Source organism: Paroedura picta, chromosome 8 (genome assembly GCF_049243985.1).
Source record: "Paroedura picta isolate Pp20150507F chromosome 8, Ppicta_v3.0, whole genome shotgun sequence".
NCBI lineage: Eukaryota > Metazoa > Chordata > Lepidosauria > Squamata > Gekkonidae > Paroedura > Paroedura picta.
The window spans coordinates 84011147-84026464 of record NC_135376.1 but is presented as its reverse complement, the minus strand read 5'-3'; the positions used below and the strand labels follow the sequence as shown (position 1 = coordinate 84026464).

Here is a 15318-nt window from a genome sequence, read left to right as displayed (position 1 = left end):
CCTTCCTAATGCCGCAACCCTTTAATACAGTTCCTCATGTTGTGGTGACCCCCAACCGTAAAATTAGGCAAGTGTTCTTTCACAGAAATTAAACCGAAACTGACCAATGGCGTGAAGATCCATTGTTCATTATCTTTAAACCGCCCGTGGCGCCACAGGCGCCACGGACTAAATAATTCGTTAAGCCCCCTTGAGGTGGGCTTTGTCCGTGATGAGGAAGGGTCCGGATTGGACCCTTCCTCACGACAGACAATCGGAGGGACCAATCGGCAGGCGCGAAGCGCCTGCCGATTGGTCCCTCCGATTCCCAGCTCCAGCAACTGCGAGCCGCGCAAAGCGCGGCTCACAGTTCCCCCCGGCCTGACGCGGCGAGAGGCCGCCGACCCAGGGAGCCCCCGGCAGTCGCGCAAAGCGCGGCTGCCGGGGGTTCCCTGCCTGGCGGGCTGAAGCAGCGAGAGGCGCAAAGCGCCTCTCGCCGCGTCAGCCCGCCGCCGCCGGAAGATCGCCGCCGCCGACCAGCACGCCACTGCCGACCAGCCCGCCGCCGCCGCAGCCGAGGACGACTCAAGTAAGCACCTAGTGCCCGCTGCATTCCCCTGCAGCGGGCTTGCTTACTAGTTCTATATAAATTGGGTTTTTTCCCCGGGATTTCTCAGTTCAGTTCTGCATCTTGTCCCACCATGCTGATCTCACTCTTCCACTGTTCCAGACAGATGAACGCTCTATCTTGATGTACCTTGCAAGGCTGTTGTGTGGATGCCCTCCCGGCCAAGCTGCTTGCCTTGCTGCGACCCTTATGAAAGTGTTGTTCGACTTCCAAAGGGGTCCCAACCCCCAGGTTGAGAACCACTGCTCTAGAGTCAGGGCCAGGTTATCCATATTGCACATGTATCACATGCTACAGGCCCTGGACTTCCAGGAGCTCCGCATGGATCAGGGCTATATCTGCTCTCCTCTCCCCCTTTTCCCCTTTTAAGGACACTCAGGGCCATTCCGCACCAGGATCAGTCCCGTTCTGCACACATTAGATAATGCACTTTCAGTGCCCTTAAGAAGTAGATTTTCTGGTTCCACACAGGACAAGCCAGCTGCAAAAGCACACTGAAAGTGCATTATCCAATGTGTGCGGAATGGGCCCCAGAGTGAAACCCCTTTCCACTGGGGGGGGGGGTGTCCTCTGCTCTGTCTGGCAGCTCCTGTCACAATTGTACTCTGCTGTTGTTGTTGTTGTTAGGTGCGAAGTCGTGTCCAACCCATCGCGACCCCATGGATAATGATCCTCCAGGCCTTCCTATCCTCTACCATTCCCCGGAGTCCGTTTAAATTTGCACCTACTGCTTCAGTGACTCCATCCAGCCACCTCATTCTCTGTCGTCCCCTTCTTCTTTTGCCCTCGATCGCTCCCAGCATTAGGCTCTTTTACAGGGAGTCCTTCCTTCTCATGAGGTGGCCAAAGTATTTGAGTTTCATCTTCAGGATCTGGCCTTCTAAAGAGCAGTCCGGGCTGATCTCCTCTAGGACTGACCGGTTTGTTCGCCTTGCAGTCCAAGGGACTCGCAAGAGTCTTCTCCAGCACCAGAGTTCAAAAGCCTCAATTCTCTGACGCTCGGCCTTCCTTATGGTCCAACTTTCGCAGCCATACATTGCAACTGGGAATACCATAGCCTTGACTAAACGCACTTTTGTTGGCAGGGTGATGTCTCTGCTTTTTAGGATGCTGTCTAGATTTGCCATAGCTTTCCTCCCCAGGAGCAAGCGTCTTTTAATTTATTTGTTGCAGTCCCCATCTGCAGTGATCTTGGAGCCCAGGAAAATAAAATCTGTCACTACCTCCATCTCTTCCCCATCTATTTGCCAGGAATTGAGAGGGCCAGATGTACTCTGCTAGGGCCCCACAAATCCTTAAATCACTCCTGTCTAGAGCTATGATTTTTTAAAAGGTATACAACGTTGTCACCTCTGTGCTGTTCAAGATTTTCTCTTCCTGAGCTCCATCATGAACCACAAGGGAGAAGGCAACCAAGAAATCTGAAGGAGATGGAGGCTGGGGAGGGCAGCCACGAAGGAGCTAAGGAAGAATGTGTTGCCAGGAGACCAAGATCAAGACAATTCATACTATGGTATTCCATATGACCATGTTTGGTCGTGAAAGGTGGACAATAAAGAAAGCTAACAGGAAGAAACAGGACTCATGGGACATGTGGAGAAGGAAAGTTTTGCAGATACCAGGGACCACCTGAAGGACAACAAATTGGGTTTTAGACCAAATCAGGTCTGAATTCCATAGAAGCTAAAGTGACTAAATTGAGGCTATTCATTCACATTATGAGAAGACTGGAGTCACTGGAAAGGAATTTAAAACTGAAATTTTATTCTTTTTTCCCCCTATATTGGATTTTTGTGGTTTGGACTTTTATGGTTTTTGTATTTATTGTATGTATTAGATTGTATATTCTTCCTGATGTTTACAGTTGTGATATTCTTTTCATTTCCTTTTTGATTTCATAATAATGTTAAGGCTACAACCTCTAATGAATAAGCTGAAACTGAGACACTGGAAAAGGCAAGGCTGCCAGGAAAAGATGACGGTAGCAGGACCAGAGGAAGACCCACCGTGCTGTTAAACATGCAGGGATCCCACAGGGTGCTTTTTATCCCAACAAAGAATGTGGGAGGTAAGAGAACCTGCACCCGTTCCATTTCTGCCCACTGTGCAGCTGTTAATAGCAGGGTCTCCCCCCCCCCCCCAGGTAGCTGGCCACTGTATCTTCTCCAAACCAAGCCAGCCGTCCTGCAGCTAGGAATGGGGCCCTGAGGAAGCAAACTGCGTGCCAAAATGGAATCAGGCAGTCCTGGCAGTCAGATTTTCTGACTTGCTTTGTACATGGTTCAGAAACCTGTGGAATTGCTGGTCCTCGTTTCAGCATTGCATGGAACACCAGAGAAACATGCTGGTCGTGGCCATGCCTCAAGCGCTGGGACCCCAAAAGCAGCAGCAATAAAAAGCTGTTAGCTGCTGGGCGACAAGCCTCAGTCTCTCTCTCTCTCTCTCTAAGAGCTGGCTTTTTGCACCCCACTTTTTACTACCTGAAGGAGTCTCAAAGCGGCTTACAATGGCCTACTCTTCCTCTCGCCACCAGACACCCTGAGAGAGCTCTGAGAGAACGGTGTCTGGCCCCAGGTCACCCGGCTGGCTGCATATGGAGGAGTGGAGAATCAAACTCAGCTCTCTAGATTAGACACTGCCGCTCTTAACCACTACACCATGCCTGCTACAAGCAAAAATGACCAAAGAACAGGTGAAATCTACGAATGAACAGCCAGCAATAGTAATGAACAGGGAATAAGCAACAGCCCACAGAATAACTGGGTTTAATAATACTTGAGTATTCCAAGCTTGATTCCCCATCTTTGAAGCTACACAGCGCTGGGTCTGGGGTTAGGGTTGCTAACTCCAGGGGAGGCCTGGAGATCCCCAGCTTTGACAGGTTGCCTCCGGACAACAGAGATCAGTTCTCCCATAAAAATAGCTGTGTTGGAAGCTAGATTCTGCAAGCTAGGCCTTGCTCCAAACTGTGCTCTCCCCAGGCTTCACCTCCCAAATCTCCAGCTATTCCCCACCAGAGCAGACGAGAAAAAAAGAAGACCATGTTAAATTTGCATAAAAGTTACTTCTCTGCACAGTTATCGGAGAACATTTTGTGCCTAACCTTTCTTTAAGGGGGTTATCTTACTTCCCGAGTTGCCTTCCTCGAAAATAAACAGAGGCTGCCTTTTGAGCTTCTCATCGACAGGCCTTTCTCTGGTTCACACACACACGGGCCATCGCTCCATCGCTCGGTGCAAAATGACATGCAGCCACATGCGTGAAGCGATTCTATTGGTCGAGTGCTGGGTGAGGTCATATGAGACTCCTGTAGGCATTGGTTCCATTTCTTTGGGCAGCTCTAGTGTTCTACTGCTGCAAGGGAGAATAATTTCTCTGTTCTGTTTTGCACCCTTCTGTTCAGAACTTACGATGCACCCCTTCGCTACCTCAAGTGAAAAGGCATAACATCTTACCCATCCTCTCTTCAGATTAAAAAAGGTAAAGGTATCCCCTGTGCAAGCACCGAGTCATGTCTGACCCTTAGGGTGACGCCCTCCAGCGTTTTCATGGCAGACTCAATACGGGATGGTTTTCCAGTGCCTCCCCCAGTCATTACCGTTTACCCCTCAGCAAGCTGGGCACTCATTTTACCTTCAGATTTTACCTCATTTTATCTTCAGATTTACACAAACCATTTTCCCCCTTCTGAGACACACAGGTCTCACTTACATACATTGGCACAGATGCCGCTGAGACTGGCAGGCTGGCACTGACCGTTTATGCACTGAGAACTTCACTGCCCCAGCTTCCATGCAGGAGCACAAATCGGGGGTGGATAAGGTGTACCAGGTCAAATGCTCCCCCATGTGGGTGCAGGAAGAGGTGGGGCAACCTGCCACAACTAAAACTCGAGCCTGCAACCTGACATGAAACCTCCAGTGTGTAAACGATCAATGTGATTCTGTTTTCTTTCGAACCTCTCCTCCACCACATTGAGCTCCCTCCCCTTTTTAAAAATCCCACACCCTGCTGAACTGGCCTGAATTTACAGGTGAACTCAGAACCCTCTCAAACACCAAGCAGGAAAAGATCTGGGGAATATTTGCATGAAACGATGTGCCTGACCCTGCACATTTTTTATTTAAGGCCTCACAGTTGGTTGGCACATTTTCTATTGGTCTAGCGCCTTTACGAACACTACATTTTGATGTTTTGCATGTTTTCTCTTGCTCTTTAATGAGCCATTTGTCTGATTTGTTGATACAGGGTTCTGAATTAAATCATGCAAACAAAAACATTTTGAGGAACAAATAAAAGAGAGAATGGAAATTCGGAGACCAGATGATGACTGGTTTTGAAGAAGATATTCATAGCATCTATTTATTCATAGTATCCATGGCTATAACCTTTGCTTGCACACATAATGTGGAACTTCACATCAAATGCCTGTTATTTTTAAAATGTGCAATAAAAGAAGGTGTGTCACCTATCTAAATATCAGATATTAGTACATATATTAAAAATTGTTCATTTAAACGAAAAATGTGAATATTCTGATCACTGTCAGGGTGATCTTTCCATGCATTTTGCTCTCAGATTTTAGCTCTCGTTCAGGTATATTTCTGGTGTTCTGATGGCTTACAACAGGAGAGTATATGATGTGTGATTAGCTGTTTGTCTGAAAAGGGCAAGAGACATATGTTCCAGTCATGGTATGCGCTATCTGAAATCTGAATTTGCACACATTGAAGCAGGTCAACACATGCATTGCCTGTCAAACACAAAATGGTGATCATGTGTACCAAGAAGAATGTGCAGAGGAGATGCTCCCTCCCTCCCTCCCTCCCTTCCTTCCTTCTCTGTCATCTATCTCCAAACACAATTAAAAAACCTAGAGTACATGTGTAAAAAAGCAAAGCTTTTCAACAAAAGAAATTTATACACATAGAGAATTTATATGCTTATGCATATAGAGATCAATACAATTTCCATTTTATAGACACAGAGAGAAAATACATTAACCACACCTTTGATTCTGACTGATGAGGAAATACTTCAAGCCTGTTTCAACAAGTCTTCCTCAGTCATCAAAGCTACATGAACATACAGATTTGCACGGATCAGGCATTAAAATAACACATAATAAGCATGGCTTGTACACTAAGTCCACAGAGCTTTTGTGTGTGTGTGTGCATAACAGCAATAAAAGTAGGGTTGCCAACTCCCGGTTGAGAAATACCTGGAGACTTTGGGGGTGGAGCTGGGGGTGGGCAGGATTTAGGGTGAGGAGGAACCTCCAGACTATGGAGTCTGCTGTGTCTGTAGGCCTGCAGAGGACTGAACTTCGGTCCGAGGCAGGATCGAAATGCGGGATAGTTCATTGGCCAGCATGTGGTTGGACTCCCTGCAATTCCCAATCAGTTTAAAGTGAAACTGACCAGGAGTGCTGCGCACTGGCGGGAAAGTTCTACTGTGTGATGTGTATATACATGATGGGCATTTGGGTGATTTTTCAGTACAGTTCTTGCTCTCAAAGAATTGAGGCTTTTGAACTCTGGTGCTGGAGAAGACTCTTGCGAGTCCCTTTGACTGCAAGGAGAGTAAACTGGTCAGTCCTAGAGGAGATCAGCCCTGTCTGCTCCTTAGAAGGCCAGATCCTGAAGATGAAACTCAAATACTTTGGCCACCTCATGAGAAGGAAGGACTCCCTGGAGGAGAGCCTAATGCTGGGAGCGATTGAGGGCAAAAGAAGAAGGGGACGACAGAGAATGAGGTGGTTGGATGGAGCCACTGAAGCAGTCGGTGCAAATTTAAATGGACGTTGAGGAATGGTAGAGGACAGGAAGGCCTGGAGGATCATTGTTCATGCGGTTGCGATGGGTCGAACACACGACTTCACGCCTAACAACAAAAACTGTTTTTTTTTTAATTGTAAACTGCTGCGAGTTTGATTGGAGAGCGGCGGTATATAAATACAAAAATAAATAAATGAACAAACAAACAAACAAAATAATATAAAATAAAAGACAAACACCCAGAGGCAACACCAATACTGGAAATGTACATTTTCAAGACTAACATGTCCTCTAGCTGCAACCCCCAAGAGACAAGACTGACCTGCAGTTCCTTGTTGGGAGAGCCCTTGTTAGCAAATTTGCGCTGGTTACTCTATGTTGTGCAGATTTGGCTCTCCAAAAGTGAATTTTTTTTAAGGGCAAATTGAGAGGAAGATTGCCACAGGAAATCAGAAAATTTCTCGGGGTGGGGGGGTGAGGGTTCATGGTCTTCAAAACTTTCCTGAACAAAATCAGCAGGGACACTCACTGCAGTTTATGTTCATATCTGCATCTGGGGGTTCTATTTTTACACTTAGGCTCTGCTTCTCATTTTCCCCTCTGCTGGGCTGGCAAAAACAAGCCATTTGAAGCTCTCATAAACAGCTTTGCAAACCTTGCTTTGGCCTTGTCTCTTAAGCCACAGATGCTGAGTAGAGGTAAGCATGGGCAGTCAAATTTTCAGGACTGCTACTGCTTGTTAAACAGACAAGGTAAGAGCAGTCTATCTGTGGGACCAGAAGAGCCAGGAAGAACCACATTAAAAAGGTAAAGGTATCCCCTGTGCAAGCACCAAGTCATGCCTGACCCTTGGGGTGACGCCCTCCAGCGTTTTCATGACAGACTCAATATGGGATGGTTTGCCAGTGCATTACAGTTTAACCCCCAGCAAGCTGGGTACTCATTTTACCGACCTCGGAAGGATGGAAGGCTGAGTCAACCTTGAGCCGGCTGCTGGGATTGAACTCCCAGCCTCATGGGCAGAGCTTTCAGACTGCATGACTGCTGCCTTACCACTCTGCGCCACAAGAGGCTCTTAGAACCACATTACCTGATCCAATAAGATGGTTATGGGGGGGGGGACCTTTGCTGATTGGTTCAGACTTCCTGCAGTTCCCTCTTCTGTCCAGAACATGCTGGCAGGAGCTCACAGGAATTGTAGTTTATGGACATCTGGAGAGCCACGGTTTGGACACCCCTGCACTATATGCTCCAATACCAAGCCCTTTCCTGACCAAATTCAGTAAGGTTTGGTATAAGTGGTACCTCCTACCATACAGTGAGGTTCTTAGGATAAAATACTATCAAGTTACAGTCATAGAAAGAGATTTTAGGTAGGGCATGAATTTTAAGCCAATTACAAGCAATAACTGCATGGGTAACACATATCCATTGGTAAGGCTCAGTGGCATTACAGATCCCTACTACCAAAGACTCTGATGTGGCAAGTGAGTGTCTGAGCCAACAAAAGCTGTGAACAACTGTTTCCTTCCCTCCTCCCTCCCTCCCCCAATGTTATGCCTGATTCACACACGGCTAATTGTATAATTAAGTTATTATCCATATGAGCCATGACTCAAAGGAGTCACAGTTGTCGAACACAATGTTATTTCATGTTGTGCTAGCAAACTCCCACTCTTCATTACTGCCTTCCTTCCACAACAAACAGCTCAAGGCGCACAAAATTGTTTTAAGAGCCCCCAAAAAGGACTTTTTAAAAAGTGTATACGCTGCTGATTTCCCACTCACCTCTGTGCTTAAAAAGTCAAAATCATTCTCCACCGTCAGGTAGAATATTATATGTTTTCTTCCTTTGTTATATCTTTTTAGAACCCCTACCTGCTGTTTTTTTTACCACTTGGACCCGAGTAATCCCAAGGGAGTGGTCCTTGTGGTCCTTTTCTCATGGGCATACAGGGGACCTGTGAACCCAAGTGGTGTTCAGTGTTCTTCAAAGGGGCTATACCTGCCAATGTTATGAGCTGTTCTGTAGATCAGTGGTCCCCAATCTTTTTATCACTGGGGACCGGTCAATGCTTGACAATTTTACTGAGGCCTGGGGGGGTAGTCTTTTGCCGAGGGATGTCGCTGCTGGCACCTGAGCTCCTGCTCCACTTGCTTTCCCACCGGTGCCCCTGACTTCCCGCCGCCAACTGGGGGGCGCTGCCAGCAGCAGCTGCGCAGTGCCACACCGAGGGGGAGCCCCAGCCATGGCGGCTGCTGGAAAGCACCAAAGGTGAGCCAGCAGCAGAGTGGCAGGGCGGCTCCCGAGGCAGTAGCCGGGGAGGAGGACGAGGAGGAGCTGCGGCCCGGTACCGACTGATCTACGGACTGGTACTGGTCCCCGGACCGGTGTTTGGGAACTACTGCTTTAGATGATCACAACGGAAAGGTGATGGAGACAATTTACCCAATTCCTTGAAGGCCAGTGATCCCTCCGTCAAAGGGTCAGGGCTCAAACACGGCTCTCCTGAGCACCATTCCCCAATGGGGTATCCATCCCATGCTCCAGGTAAGTGGACAAGGTCATTTCCCACTAGGGCTTTTTGTGGGCTGGCACCTCCTACTGCTGCCAGTGGGACCTAAGCTGACACAAAACAGAGGACAAGAGCAAAAGGAGAAATCAAGCGGTCTGACAGGACAAACTCTGTGTCATTTCTTTCCCTCAGACATACTCTACACTTATTTGTTCTTTAATGTTAGGCCACAGTCTTCCAGCTGTCTTGTCAATGGTAGTCACCAAGCTCCAATCTGCCAGTACCACATGTAAAGGCACACACGTGAAACTGTATGTCGTTGGACTGAACACGTTAACCCTCAGCTTTTAGCATACAGTGAGATTTTGAAAATATCCAACTGCTAAAAGACAGTCGTGCAACTCCAACCACATGCTACTGGCAGAACCCAGCCTGAAAAAGAAAAGACCAGCTTGGTGTAGTTAGGAGTGCAGACTTCTAATCTGGTGAGCTGGGTTTGATTCTGTGCTCCCCCACAGGCAGGCAGCTGGGTGACCTTGGGCTCACCACAGCACTGATGAAGCTGTTCTGACCAAGCAGTAATATCAGGGTCCCTCAGCCTCACCCACTTCACAGGGTGTCTGTTGTGGGGAGAGGAAAGGGAAGGAGATTGTAAACTGCTTTGAGACTCCTTCGGGTAGAGAAGAGCAGCATATAAAAACCAATTCTTCTTCATCATCTGTGTATTTCCCTGAAGTCCCCTGCCCCTCAAGGAGAAATGAAGTCGGGCTTCTTGGTTTAGAACCAGACCTTCGTTTCACTTAAGACGAACTCCTGACTCGTTTGTGGTTCGCTACTTCTTCTCTCCAATCCAATTCTAGTCGGCAAAACTAACTTCCTAGCGAGGGGCTCTACAGACGGAAGTTCACACAATGACATATGCAGAGTAATCACCCCGAAATGACCACCTTGGCCTGAGCTTCCTCTCCTCAGCCTGGAACGTGGAGAATAGAAAATGTATTCTACAAAACCCTCTTGTTCTGGGTTTCCACACACGCACACACCCTACTCCCAGTCGCTATTCCACACTACAGGAGAGAAGAAAATGAAATGGGATTGCCACTCAGATGTAATCTGCATCAGACTTTCTTCCACTCTGAAGACTGCTTGGCTCTTTGATCGCCCCTCCTATCTCCCCCCTCTTGATTTTGCTCTTATTATATCATCACCTGCTTTTGTAGATTATATTCACAGCTTTGGAAACACAATTAATTCACCATCGCATATTAAAATACCGCATTCCTGCCGATGTCTCACCAAATGACACGGGTGTCACCAAGCACGCCTTCATGCAGCTCACGAGTGCCTGCACAGCGGAGTTTATTCTCCCCCGTTCTTCCTCTCGGTCCCTTACTGAGTATTCTGGGCATACCGCAACAATGAACTGATGTGTCACATTGATTTCGTAAGGCTCTTTATCAAGAGCTTTTTTAAAAATAGCATCCTTTGGATAGTCACCAAGTTACTGACTATTTCACTATTCAGTATTCCTCGCAAACACTGACGATCTCGTGTGCATTGCCATCCAAACACACATCTGGCCAAACACGCCCCGTAAGCTATTTTTGTTCCCCTTTAGGTCTCTCGCGCATCAGTTCAGTGTGTGCAGATGTGCCCATTTCAGCTGTTTTGAATGCTGTCTATTTTACAACACAGTTATGAATTCTGCGGTTCCTAAAGGCCCAAGATCTACCTACATCATCTCATATGTGTCCAGGTTTGCTTTTATTTTATTTTAGCAGTTCCATGCAACAATTTTTTTTTAAGATTAACCGTAGCCTTTGAATCTTGCGCCCTTATAAGCTCACACAACAGCAAAATGGAGCCACAGAGCAACCGCCCTTACCAAAACAAAACATCGGTGTGAAAATAGTGAAATCTTTTGGTCCTCCTCAATCCTGACATGCGAACACTGGAAGTATCTCTTCTAAGGAACAGGGGACAGAGAATCCTCTCTCTCTCTCTCTCTCTCTCTCTCTCTCTCTCTCTCTCCCAAAATCGAAACTTCCACCAATGAGGCAGCACATTTCTAAATATCAGATGTCGAAGAGGGAAGGGAAGGCGACTGTAAGCCACTTTGAGACTCCTTCAGGTAGAGAAAAGTGGCATAGAAGACAAACTCTTCTTCTTCTACAAAGAGGAACGCTTTATGCTCCCGTTCACAGGCTCATCTCCCTCTGCCACAGAATTTAATTTCAAGTTAAATTGTCTCATCAATTTTAAAGACAGCACAACGGCAGCTGAACCAAGAATAAAAAAAATCTCGGAGAAACAAAGCTTATTCCACCTCTTTTATTACTCGTTTTATCATTTCATTGCTACCGAGAAAGGGAAGCGCAAATCATCTATTTCCACCAAGCGTTCGGCATTTTGCCTCCCTCCTGACAGCCACAAACAACGATACCCTGAAGAGAATAAAAATCAAGCTCCAGCCGAAAGAGTCGTCTGTGCCTGCATTTAATTTGCTTCGGCTTTCGAAAAACGAGTGCTCGTTGGCTCGGTAACATCCCTCCCCAAAAAGACTCGGGGGTTATTGCGAATAATTAATTCCGCATGAATCAGCAATACGCCAAGAGAGGCTGCCATCTTAAGCTGCAAGAGCACGGAGCCTCAGCGTCAAGGCCGAGGGAGGGAAAAAAGCATTGCACCATTTCTGTCTCATACAGAGCCCTGGTCTCGATCACTTCAGGCTCACGGGAGAAAATGAGCAGGACAAAGAGAAAAGATGAATTGCTTTTCCCTCGGTGTAGTTTGATCTTGTGCAGGGCAGGACAGATTCTCCAATGTTTGCCAGATGAAAAAGAAGGGCATGCTTTGAACATCCCCATTCTGTTTCCAAGGATCACACCCTGACAGTGGCTCTGCTGTGTCTGATTTATGTTATATTTATTTATCCCGCCATCACTCGGCTCAGTCGCTGGCAGCTCCAGTTGAAAGGGTGGGGAAGGAGATGATCTGAAAGAGCTCCGCCTGAGATCCTGGAGAGTCATTGCCACTCAAGAGGGTAGACAGTACAGACCTTGCCGGACCAGAAGAAGAAGGCGAGTTGTTTTTTATACCCCACTTTTCTCTACCAGAAGGAGTCTCAAAGCGGCTTACAATCACCTCCGCTTCCTCTCCCCAGAACAGTCACCCTGGGAGGGAGGTGAGGTTGAGAGAGTTCGGTCAGAACTGCTTGGTCAGAACAGCATTATAAGGGCTGGGACTAGCCCAAGGTCACCCAGCTGGCTGCATGTGGAAGAGCGGGGAATCGAGCTTGCCAGATTAGAAGCCGACACTCTTAACCACTACACCAAACTGTCTCTGGAGTCTGATTCAGTAGAGAGGTGTGTTTGGGTGAGCTTGCCTTTTATTTACATGAGCTCATAAGGCTATATAAGGTTCTCATAGCTGGAGAACCATGTTTGATTCCTCACTCCGCCTCCACATGAAGGCAGCTGGGTGACCTTAGGCCTGTCCCAGTTCTCTCTGAGCTCTCTAAGCCCCATCTATCTGGCAGAGTGTCTGTTGTGGGGAAAGGAAGGGAAGGTGCTTTAAGACTCCTTTGGGTAGTGAAAAGAGGAATAGAAAAAAAACAGCTCTTCTTTTCCTTCCATTATAAATGAGAAAACATGGCATTTGTCCCACATTGTGTTGCCAACAGTGTAACAGATATGTCAGCAGTGTGTGAAATGGTCACTGCATGGTACTCAAGGGTGCCAGCACCAGTTTGGGACATTCCTGGATAGCTAGGGCAGTGACTGGGGTGGGTGGACGGGAGGGAATTCATCAGGATGTGGTGCCACATAGCGTATCTAGGTCATGAGTCTACAGCTCCACCTCTTCCTGTGATGTCACTTCCTCCCAAACAATATTAAATTTGGAAATTTAGATTTCCAGCCTCATATCATTCCTCCTTTAAAGTCTTTCATGGCGTCAAGGAGAAAAATACAACACAGTCATAGGTTTCTTTCAATCTCTAATGAGAGTCTAGGCCTTTAGTTCCCTTACAAGCAATTATCAATTTCTCCTAGTATCTGTAGTGTGAAACAAGAGAAACGGAAGTCCTAGAGTAGCCACTCTCTGTAGTGACTAAGACTGCCATTTCTTTTAGAGCCCCTAGTCCTCTTTCCAAGCCTATCCTCCTCTTGCACTGATAAGAGACATGCACTGTTTAGAGAGTTGGACTAGGATCCGGGAGACCCAGGTTCAAATCCCTACTCTGGCATGGAAGTTTGCTGGATGACTTGGGCCCCTCACACACTCTTAGCCTCATCTACCTTACAGGGTTGATGTTTGAAGATAAACGGAGGAGAGGAAAGAGACACTGTTAAGTCTTTTGGGTCTTCAGGGGGGCAGAAAAGCAGAGTGTAAACAAAGTTAACTAAATTAATTAATTAACAAAAGGACTGCCAAGTTTCTCTTCTGCTCTCAGCTGATGAAGTATCGATGTATCAGACTGCAGTAAGGGAGCCATTTAGACTCCTGCTGGGTGTTCAGACAGGAGGAAACCTATTTTATTATTACTTCTTCCTCCCAGAATAACAGGTGAGCTACCTGACACCAGCACCCTTTTAAATCTTCGTGCCTGTTCAGCACTGGATAGAAGATGCTGACAAGACAAGCTCTTCAGTTCATAACCTGAGAGACCCGCTCCTCCCACCTTCCTAGTTTTGTAGCAAAGAGCCCTGGAGAACTCAAAACACTTGCCCCTGACTTTGTACCATTAGGGTTGGTGCTAATAAAAGGTATCCTGTGGCATTTGTTGGTCCTCTAGAGATATCTGCTTGGGATAGGCTGCCCTTCCCGATGGAGTTTCAGCTCAGATTTTATTCTTGAAGCCACCTTATAGCAGTTAGGACTGATACGCTTCCTACTTTTACTGGGTACCAGCAAAAGACTCTCTAGTGTCAAGATCCTTGCCTTCGGTTTCGCAATGAACTCACTGCCTGAACAGCAACAACAAGCTGATAAAAAAGACAAGCTGATAAAAAGAATAAAAGTGCTGGACATTATGAGGTATCCTCAGAGTTGATGCCAAGGTATGAGCAATCCTCTGTCCTTACCTCCACAAATTTTGCCTGTAGGTGACATCAGCCATGCCCCACAGCCATTAGTTGCAAGGCACTAAGCATCAAGAACCCAACAGCAACAACAAAACAAGTTAATGTAAAATATTGCACATCCATGATGGGATACAATGGAAGAATAAGCATCTGGCATCATCCACCTCCTCTGCCAACGACAAGGGAGAACTAATCTTGACTGGAATTTTTTAAGGAAGAACCGAATGGAAAACAACGTACTGCGGACAACCAAAATAACAAGTGGCGCCCTTTAATGTCGAAGAAATTTATTACAGCAGAAGTTTTTTGTGAGCCGGAGCCCGTTTCTTCAGACAGCCCTGCTTCATGAGGCGACCCTTTTCCCTAACTTGAGGGCATATCTCCACCACAGTATCAAATTGTTTTAATAAACCTTCCTCTCAGGCAGCTGTAGTTCTGTGAGGTAAATGTAACTCTCACTTCCCTCATGGAGCTACAGATGCTCGGGTGAATGCCAGGGCAGTCAAATATGCACTGTGGAGGCTGTAGTATAAATAAACATGACCTAGGTATGTCTCCCATTCCATGAATCTTTCTACCACTGAACTGTTTGTCACGCCCTGAATGCAACACATTCTAAATAATGGGAAAAAATCATCAAATCACGAAGACAAGAGTTGCCACCTCAAAAAGGTCCCCCCCCCATTTACAACACATAATTGCTTGCCAGATGAAATGCTCTTTCCCACTGCTTAAGCCTCTCTATCTGCTATCAACATCCTATCTCTGCCAGTTACAGAAGTTATATCGGTTGTGGATTGCTGGAAAGTATCATTTAGCAACCTCATAGGGTTTTCTGGGTAAGAGAAAAGCAGAGGTGGTTTGCCATTGCTTAACAAGCCTGGATTTCCTTGGTGGTCTCCCACCCAAGAACTAACCAGGGTCAACCCAACCAAGATCTGACAAGACAGGACAGTGGCCATGCACAATTGAATAAAGTTAAACTTGGGCCCGTGGGCCCTCCTCCTGGGTCTTGCAATACTGGCTTCTTTGAGGAAGCCTGAGTTCATAAAGAGAGTCATCCCAGCAACCCATCTTGATATGAGTTCCTTTAGGACAGCTTTTTTAGGACAGCGAATGCTGGCAGGGGCTCCTGGGAATTGTAGTCCATGGACATCTGGAGGGCCGCAGTTTGACTACCCCTGCTTTAGGACTAAGGGTCATTCTTTGAGGAGACTCAAGGTGTGGGAGAAACAGGCTGGAACAGCCATGCTATAAATAAGCACTGCTTTCAAACCAAGTTCACCTTTATGATTTCCTCACACAAAACCTGTGAGCCATCATTCTGTAAGGGG

The 15318-nt window shown here is 46.9% G+C and overlaps 1 protein-coding gene across 5 annotated transcripts in view; it reads right to left on the bottom strand.

The window, feature by feature from the left end:
- The window catches only part of PHYHIPL (phytanoyl-CoA 2-hydroxylase interacting protein like), a 105878-nt gene that overhangs the window by 20494 nt on the left and 70066 nt on the right, over window positions 1-15318 (bottom strand). The window contains exon 1 of one of the 5 annotated variants that reach the window (XM_077350652.1): window positions 1958-2085. The exons of the other annotated variants lie outside the window; for them this stretch is intronic. The gene's annotated coding sequence lies outside the window, so the exon portion shown is untranslated. Of the gene's footprint in view, window positions 1-1957; window positions 2086-15318 lie in introns of those variants that run through there. 5 annotated transcript variants of the gene reach the window in all.